Here is a 10,105-nt window from a genome sequence, read left to right as displayed (position 1 = left end):
GGTGATAGAGGTTAGAGGTTCTGGGTGGGTTTCCAGAAGAATGAAGTTCTCAAGTGTGATCTTTCCCTGCCCTCTGTCACTTTTATACCCTGCTGAGGGCTACTATGACCATGTGCAGGACTCTTCTTGTTTATCCTAATAGAAAAAGCAGTTAGCTTTAGTAAGTTAGATAATTATGTTTATTTGGTAAACATTCCTATATATAGAAAAGGCTCCATTTCCTTTTCCTGTTGTACTGTGAGCTATCTGATTTGGTTAAAACCATGTAAATCAGCTTCCATATCTCTTCCCTTGCCTACTGTGTCTTCCAAACAAGACACATAGCATTGTTTCACTGGATTTCACAAGTATTAAATCTTCATTTATGTATTTAACTCCAGGATAGTATGTTGAGAGTGGATTTTATGATGACTAAATCTGCTGTTAAAGAGGTTAACAACCAGTCATATAAAAAATGCTGGTAGGAAAATAGGGTGAAAGAGCCATCTTGGGGGGGGGCAGTCCCTTGTGTGCAGTAGGGAATATGGTGATTCCTTTAGATTTTATGGATGGCCAGTAAGGTATAAAGGATCTTAATGAAATTCCTATCTGTTTTGTCTTACTCAGTTATTCAGTTTGAAAATCATAACACAATGATTCATTGCTATTGAATAGTAAAAAAACCCACTGGCATGAATAGGTCCTTTTAAAAATTATTAAATTATTATGGACATGTTCTTCAGAAATAGGGCATCATAAAGGAGTATTTTTTCTCTTATTTTCACGGATGAACATACCCAATAGAATATGCATATTGAATATTTTCTTGTATTCTGAGCTTTTGTCTCTCAAAAAGTTATGTTTGAGATATTTTGCTTAATGTGAATGAGGTCTAAAAGATTAAGCTTTAATCTGTGTTCTATAGGCATTGAATAAGACAAGACACATATGTAGGGGTTTGGCAAGCATGTAGAACATAGTATGATAAATAAAAATTATGTATTTAAATCTGTACACTTATGAAATATGAGATAATAGTAATAGTTACTATTTTTGAGTGCCTATTGTGTGTCAGGAATTTTCTGAGTCTTTAATTGTTACCTTGTTTATGCTTCGTAAGGTCTCTAAGAGGTGGTCACAATTTTTCTTAATTCCTCAGACATGAAGTAATTGAGGTTCAGATAGATTGAAATCATATAGTCAATAGAGAAGATGGTTCTTTCTTAGAAGTTTCAAATGGGTATGAGGAATAATAATTCCATGTCATTTCTCATACTGTTTCATTTGTTTAAATATGCTTTCTATCTTGTCAATTCACAAACTCTTGCTCATACATAGAAAAGGCCAGATATTTAGTCTGGATACCAACTCACCAACTCATCTCTAATGTCTTTCTTGACATCTACCACACTCAAAATGAATCCTTCTTTTCCTTTTAATCCAAGGTACCTGTGATATAGGGTATCACACTCTACTGTAACTGGTTTATATCTTTTTCCCCCCTATTCCTTCTGTATACCCCATGAGGTCAGAGATTGGCTTATTCATATATATAAACAGGGTGCCTAGCAATTGCTCTGAATGAATGTTAGTTGAGTGAATGTGGAATTTACTGAAAACATAAGGCATTTACTCACCCTTTATCATACTATAGATAATCTAGATGGGTGGAAAAAAGAAAAACATTCAGACAATGGGGATATAATTGAATGGGGGTTTATTTTGGCTTCTCGTGGAGTAAATGACTTGTCTGGTTGGTATGTATAGGATAGTAAAGACAAATAATAGTCCACTGCTAAAATGAGGAGAATGTAGAGATATTCTTGAATTTATACAAAGAAACTGTATCATCACACAGTTGGGAGAAAGGTGTGAGAGAACATCTAGGCCTTTAAAATATTATTTGCCTGGGGGTGGAGGAGTAACGGGAAGTAGGAGGAAAGTTTAGGTGGTGGCTGTAGGCTAAGGATGGGAGATGAATGCCTATCTAGGTTGGTGGCAATGGGAGTAGTAAGGAGGATAGAGATGCAATCAATAGCACTTCAAAGAGAGTCAACCAAGATCACTTACAAAATGGGGCAGTAGAGGTAACAGGAGACCTCATCATTAAAGAGGACTCATAATTTAATATTTTTTCAATTGTATACACATACATTTTACAATTAAATTCAGATAGTGAAAAGATAATTATTTGTAATAAGGAAAATAGTTTAAAATCTCCAGAAACAAAGTAAAAAGACAACCGACTGAATGGAAAAAAAAAAATACCTGCAATTTATACCAAAGACAAAGAGCCAATGATGTTAATATATAAAGCACTTCTAAAATTATACTGGAGAAGAGGAAAAACCTGATGGGAAAATGAGATTCAGATCATTCTCCATCATAGAAAGATGTCTAGTCTCATACATAAGAATGGAAATGAAATTATATAGGATACCACTTCTCACCTGTGAGACTGTAAAAAATTCAAAATTTCACAATATTCTCTAATAGTAAGATTCTGTGGAAATAGACATGCTCATACCTTTCTTATGAAGATTTGACAGTAATTCTAAGCATTATTCTTTGACTCCAATATCCCTATTCTATAAATTGTCAAGGTACTCAGGCAAAACTATGAAAAGATGTTATGCAAGATTACTTATGGCACTGCTATTTGTAAAAACAAAACAATAACAAGAGCTAGACACAACTTGGGTGTCCTTCAGTAGTGTAGTGGTGAATGAGCTCTGTTGTATCCCCATGATGGAGTACTATTCAGCTGTAAAAAAGGAATAAAGAGTATCTTTATATGCTACTATGAAGTAATCTCCAGTATATTGTTAAGAGATGATAAAGCAGATGGAGCAAAGTGTCCATAATGTTCTACAATGTGTCTAAACAAATAAGGGAGGGATGTGGGTGGGGGATGGGCTAGATGGGTGAAGGGGATTAAGGAGTACTCTAGTTATGATGAGCCCTGGGTGTTCTATGTAAGTGATGAATCACTAAGTTCTACTCCTGAAACCAATATTATACTACATGTTAACTAACTAGAATTTAAATGAAAATTTGGAAAAAAAAATACTGCAGGTAGAAAAAAAATAAGGGAACACATATAGAAAATCTATTTGCATATATTACATGAATTTTTTAAATACTGGAAGAACAGAGAAAGAGCAGAGGAAACAAAACAAAAATTAAAAAGGGACTTACAATTCCTGCTGAGGAGTCTTAGGGACTAGATTTACACTTCTGCCTGAAGCAACTAAAAAAACAGTCAAAATAAATGAAACTGTGGCTTTTAGACATTGGCTATCAGGTCAGAACACTGGTGCCTTAGAGAAGGGAAACAAATGAGGTGATCCATAGAATTGCCTCAGTTTATTTCTTGAAGAGTTTCTGGGGGGGGGTGTAGCTCTGGGAGAGAGAACCAGGTAGAGCCTGGTAATCCTCCTGACTTGAGGAGACAGAGCTGGCATGAAGGAGACCAAATCAACTGCAATTCACAGGATATGGTATCAGAGAGGAAAGAGTTGCACAGAGAACCCCAGAGGTCTGCAGAAGATCCACCTGCATCTTCAGCTGAGTACTTACGAGTGCATGTGCATGAAGAAACTGCCCAAGGGCAGAAAAAAAATCGGCCCTGCCCCACCCTACCCATATAAAACAAAGAGAATCTTTTGATCTTCATGAGGTCCCCAAAGTTCATCTTCGCTTTTGTTTCCTTTGCCTTTGGAGACATATCTTGAAAGAAGCTGCTGTGGCTGATATCGAAGAGGTTACTGCCTATGTTCTCCTCTAGGATTCTGATGGATTCCTGTCTCATGTTGAGGTCTTTTATCCATTTTGAGTTTATCTTTGTGTATGGTGTAAGAGAATGGTCGAGTTTCATTCTTCTACATATAGCTGCCCAGTTTCCCCAGCACCATTTATTGAAGAGACTGTCTTTTTTCCACTGTATATTTTTTCCTGCTTTGTCGAAGATTATTTGACCATAGAGTTGAGGGTCCATATCTGGGCTCTCTACTCTGTTCCACTGGTCTGTGTGTCTGTTTTTATGCCAGCACCATGCTGTCTTGGTGATCACAGCTTTGTAGTAAAGCTTGAAATCAGGTAACGTGATGCCCCCAGTTTGATTTTTGTTTTTCAACATTTCCTTAGAGATTTGGGGTCTCTTCTGATTCCATACAAATCTTAGGATTATTTGCTCCAGCTCTTTGAAAAATACTGGTGGAATTTTGATCAAGATGGCATTAAAAGTATAGATTGTTCTAGGCAGCATAGACATTTTAACAATGTTTATTCTTCTGATCCAAGAGCATGGAATGGTCTTCCATCTTTTTGTGTCTTCTTCAGTTTCTTTCATGAGTGTTCTGTAGTTCTTCGAGTACAGAACCTTTACCTCTTTGGTTAGGTTTATTCCCAGGTATCTTATGGTTCTTGGTGCTATAGTGAATGGAATCGATTCTCTAGTTTCCCTTTCTGTATTTTCATTGTTAGTGTATAAGAAAGCCACTGATTTCTGTACATTGACTTTGTATCCTGCCACATTGCTGAATTGTTGTATGAGTTCTAGTAGTTTGGGGTGGAGTCTTTTGGGTTTTCCATATAAAGAATCATGTCATCTGCGAAGAGAGAGAGTTTGACTTCTTCATTGCCAATTTGGATACCTTTTATTTCTCTTTGTTGTCTATTTGCTGTTGCTAGGATTTCTAATACTATGGTGAACTAGAGTGGTGAGAGTGGGCATCCTTGTCATGTTCCTGATTTCAATGGGAAGGCTGTGAGCTTTTTCCCATTGAGGATGATATTTGCTGTGGGTATTTCATAGATAGATTTTATGAAGTTCAGGAATGTTCCCTCTATCCCTATACTTTGAAACGTTTTAATCAGGAACGGATGCTGGATTTTGTCAAATGCTTTTTCTGCATCAATTGAGAGGACCATGTGGTTCTTCTCTCTTCTCTTATTAATTTGTTCTATCACATTGATTGATTTGCGAATGTTGAACCATCCTTACAAAATCAAAAGCTTCTGCATAGCAAAGGAAACAGTCAACAAAACAAAGAGGCAACCCACGGAAGGGGAGAAGATATTTGCAAATGACAGTACAGACAAAAGGTTGATATCCAGGATCTATAAAGAACTCCTCAAACTCAACATGCACAAAACAGACAGTCATATAAAAAAATGGGCAGAAGGTATGAACAAACACTTCTCCAATGAAGACATACAAATGGCTATCAGACACATGAAAAAATGTTCAAAATCACTAGCCATCAGAGAGATTCACATTAAAACCACATTGAGATATCACTTTACACCAGTTAGAATGACCAAAATTAGCAAGACAGGAAGCAACATGTGCTGGAGGGGATGTGGAGAAAAGGGAACCCTCTTCCACTGTTGGTGGGAATGCAAGTTGGTGCAGCCACTTGGGAAAACAGTGTGGAGATTCCTCAAGAAATTAAAAATAGAGCTTCCCTATGTCCCTGCCATTGCACTACTGGGTATTTACCCCAAAGATACAGATGTAGTGAAAAGAAGGGCCATCTGTACCCCAATGTTTATAGCAGCAATGGCCACAGTGGCCAAACTGTGGAAAGAACCAAGATGCCCTTCAACGGACAAATGGATAAGGAAGATGTGGTCCATATACACTATGGAGTATTATGCCTCCATTGGAAAGGATAAATACCCAACTTTTGTAGCAACATGGATGGGACTGGAAGAGATTATGCTGAGTGAAATAAGTCAAGCAGAGAGAGTCAATTATCATACAGTTTCACTTATTCGTGGAGCATAACAAATAGCATGGAGGACAAGGGGAGATGGAGAGGGGAAGGCAGTTGAGGGAAATTGGAAGGGGAAGTGAACCATGAGAGGCTATGGACTCTGAAAATCAATCTGAGGGTTTTGAAGGGGTGGGGGGTAGGAGGTTGGGGGAACCAGGTGGTGGGTATTGGAGAGGGCACATATTGCATGGAGCACTGGGTGTGGTGCAAAAACAATGAATATCGTTATGCTGAAAATAAAAAACAAAAAACAAACAACAACAACAGCAACAACAACAAAAAACCCACAGAACAATCCTTGGAGCTGACAAGAGGCCAGAAACACCTCATGTTCCCATGAGCCAGAGTGAAAAATCTTGTAATTCATGGGTCATTGGTTAAAGGACTTAGAATAGTATTGCCTCAGGAGTGAGGCAGATTTTTCCCTAGAGTAAGGGCTGCTCTAATCCCACCATCAGTTTATAAGCAAGTCTTGAAAGGATCAGACTGTTAAATCAACTTAATTGCATTCCAGAACAATCAAGTCCTCGGATTCCATCAAAATAAAAATTAGTTTTCAAAAGATACTGTTTAGGCAGTAACCTCTTCGATATTTGCTGTAGCAACTTTTTTCTAGATTTGTCTCCTGAGGCAAAGGAAATAAAAGCAAAAATGAACTATTGAGAATACATTAAAATAAAAGCCTATGCACAGTGAAAGAAATGATCAACAAAACTTTTTAAAAAAATTTATTTTCAACTCAAAATGGATAGAAGACCTCAACGTGAGACAGGAATCCATCAGAATCCCAGAGGAGAACATAGGCAGTAACCTCTTCGATATCAGCCACAGCAGCTTCTTTCAAGATAGGTCTCCAAAGGCAAAGGAAACAAAAGCGAAGATGAACTTTTGTGACTTCATTAAGATCCAAAGCTTCTGCACAGCAAAGGAAACAGTCAGCAAAACAAAGAGGCAATCCACAGAATGGGAGAATATCTTTGCAAATGACAATACAGACAAAGGGATGATATCCAAGATCTATAAAGAACTCCTCAAACTCAACACACAAAACAGAGAATCATATAAAAAAATGGGCAGAAGACATGAACAGACACTTCTCCAATGAAGACATACAAATGGCTATGGGACACATGAAAAAATGTTCATCAACAAAACTTTTTAAAAAGCAACCAACTGAATGGGAGACGATAGTTACAAATGATGTGTTTGATAAAGAATTAGTATCCAAAATATATGCACAACTTATAAAATTCAACACCCAAAGCAAATAACCCAATTATATAATGGGCAGAGTACATGAACAGACATTTCTCCAAAGATGACATATAGGTGCTCATCATTATTTACCATCATGGAAATGCAAATAGAAATTATATTGAGATAGCACCTCACACCTTTCAGCATGACTACAATCAACAACAGAAGAAACAACAGGTGTTGGTAAGGAAGTGGAGAAAGGGGAATCCTCCCACGCTATTGGTGGGAATGCAGACATTGGGCGGGGTGCTTCTACTGTGGGAAACAGTATGTAGTTTCCTCAAAAAGATTAAGTAGAACTACCATATGATCCAGTAATTGCACTGCTGGATCTTCCCTACCCTCCCCAAATACCAAAACATGAATTTGAAGGGATACGTACATCCTTGTGTTATAGCAGCGTGACTGATGGTAGCTCTTGGATGGAAGCCCAAGTCTCCAAATGTCCACCTACAGATGGATGAATAAAGAGAATGGGGTTTCTCTTGCCAGTGGAAAAGTATTCAGCTGCAGAGAAAAATGAAATCTTGCCAATGGCAATGATATGGATGGAGCTAGAGAGTATAATTCTAAGCGAGTCAGTCAGTCAGAGAAAGACAAATACCATATTATTTCACTCATACGTGGAGTTTAAGAAGCAAAACACATGAGCAAAGGGGAAAAAATATATATAGAGAGAAACCAATTAAGAATCAGACTCCTATGTGGAGAAAGGGGAACCCTCCTACACTCTTGGTGGGAATGCAAGCTGGTGCAACCACTCTGGAAAACAGCATGGAGGTTCCTCAAAAAGTTGAAAATAGAGCTTCCCTATGACCCAACAATTGCGCTACTGGGTATTCACCCTAAAGATACAAACATAGTGGTCTGAAGGGGCATGTGCACCCAAATATTTATAGCAGCAATGTCCACAATAGCCAAACTATGGAAAGAACCTAGATGTCCATCAACAGATGAATGGATAAAGAAGATATGGTATATATATACAATGGAATACTATGCAGCCATCAAAAGAAATGAAATCTTGCCATTTGCAATGATGTGGATGGAACTAGAGGGTATTATTCTTAGCGAAATAAGTCAGTCAGAGAAAGACAACTATTATATGATCTCTCCCTGATATGAGGAAGTGGAGATGCAATGTGGGGGGTTTGGGGGGTAGGAAAAGAATAAATGGAAGATGGGATCGGGAGGGAGACAAACCATAAGAGACTCTTAATCTCACAAAACAAACTGAGGGTGGCCAGGGGGAGGGGTTTAGGGAGAGGGTGGTGGGGTTATGGACATTGGGGAGGGTATGTGCTATGGTGAGTGCTGTGAAGTATGTAAACCTGGCGATTCACAGACCTGTACCCCTGGGTCAAAAAATATATGTTTATAAAAAAATTTTAAAAAATTAAAAATAAAAAAGAATCAGGCTCCTAACTATAGAAAACAAACTGATGGTTACCAGAGGGTGGGTGATGGGTGAAATAGGTGAAGGGGATTAAGGAATTCACTTGTTGTGGTGAGTGCAGGGTGATGTATAGAATTGTTGAATCATGGTTTTACATGAGAAATTAATATAACACTATTTTAGCTACCTGAAATTAAAATAGAAATTTAAAAAAAGATACTGTTTAGGAAATTAAAAGGCAAGCCACACCCTGGAGAAAATACTTAACAGAACATACATCTCACAAGGATTTGTATATAGAACATATAAAGAATTCTTACCACTCAATAAGAAGAAGAGAAGCAACCCAACAAAAATGGGCAACAGATTTGAGACCTTCATCAAAGCAAATACACAGGTGGAAAGTCAACCCATGTAAAGATGTTTAATATCATTAATCATTAGTAAAATTCACATTAAAACCACAATGAGATAACACCATATGCACTCTAGAATGGTTGACATTAACAAGACTGACCTTATGAAGTGTTGGTGATAATATGAAACCATTGGAACTTTCATACAAGGAAAGAACATAAAATGGCACAATCCCCTTGTAAAACAGTTTGACAGTTTTTTAAAGAGTTAAAGATATACCTATGATATGACCTAGCCATTCCACCCCAAAGTATTTACCTGAGAGAAATCATAGGAACAAAGGTGGGGGTGAGAGGAAACCCAAAAAAGTTACTCTTAACCATAGAGAACAGATAGTTACCAGAGAGGAGGTGGGTAGGTGGATGGGTGGTTAAGAGTACACTTACCTTGATGAGCACTGAGTAATGTATGGAATTGCTGAATCACTATATTGTACACCTGAAACTAATATAACAGTGCATGTTAACTATACTGGAATTAAAATTTAAAAAATAAAATTAAAATGATATATCCAAGACTTATTTACAAATGTTCATGGGGACTATTTGTAATATAAAAAATCTGGGAACCACTCAAGTGTCTACCAGCAAGTGAACAGATAAATGTCATGTGTCCATACTGTGGAAGTCTTCTCAGTCATAAAAAGAAATGCACTAGTGCTCACTTGGGCCCCACATATACTAAAGTTGGAACAATACAGAGAGGATTAGCATGGCCCCTGTGCAAAGATGACACACAAAGTCACGAAGTGTTCCATATTTTTGAGAGAGCATGGCACACACGTGCATGGGAGAGACAGAGGAATGGATTAAAATAAAACATGAACTTGGAAAATATAGAAAAAGTAGCTGAAAAAAAAAAAGAACTAGTGATACACATGACAACATGAATTTCAATATAATTATGCTGAGTGAAAAGGCAAGGTAGGGTACACAATAGTAGGATTCCATTAAATTCTAGAAAATGGAAACATTTATAGTGACAGTGGATTGGTGGTTGACTGGGGGTAGGGGATGGGAAGGAACTATAAAGGCGGTGATAGATGTTCATTACCTTGACGTGGTGTTGATTTCAACTGTATATATCAAAACATCAAATTATATGGTTAAAGTAAGTGCAACTTTTGTATGTCAGTTGTACCTTAATAAAACTGAGAAGAAAACAAAAAGTAATGGAAGTATCAGAGTGGCGAAACAGAGGATAAAAGCTAAATTCTTGGGATATACCTTGTTCTGTAGGATTGACTTTGGACTCATGTCAATATTTTACATGGTTA

General features: G+C 37.4%; 1 non-coding gene across 1 annotated transcript; it reads left to right on the top strand.

Moving 5' to 3' along the window:
- The first annotated feature begins 9,485 nt into the window (after positions 1–9,485).
- On the top strand, positions 9,486–9,592 carry LOC132004672 (U6 spliceosomal RNA). Its single transcript, XR_009400616.1, has one exon. It is a non-coding gene; the product is annotated as a U6 spliceosomal RNA (small nuclear RNA).
- The last annotated feature ends 513 nt before the right edge of the window (positions 9,593–10,105 follow it).

Source organism: Mustela nigripes, chromosome 16 (assembly GCF_022355385.1).
Source record: "Mustela nigripes isolate SB6536 chromosome 16, MUSNIG.SB6536, whole genome shotgun sequence".
In the NCBI taxonomy this organism is placed as follows: Eukaryota; Metazoa; Chordata; class Mammalia; order Carnivora; family Mustelidae; genus Mustela; species Mustela nigripes.
The sequence above is the reverse complement of the archived record's forward strand: the minus strand, read 5'-3'. Positions and strand labels throughout refer to the sequence as shown.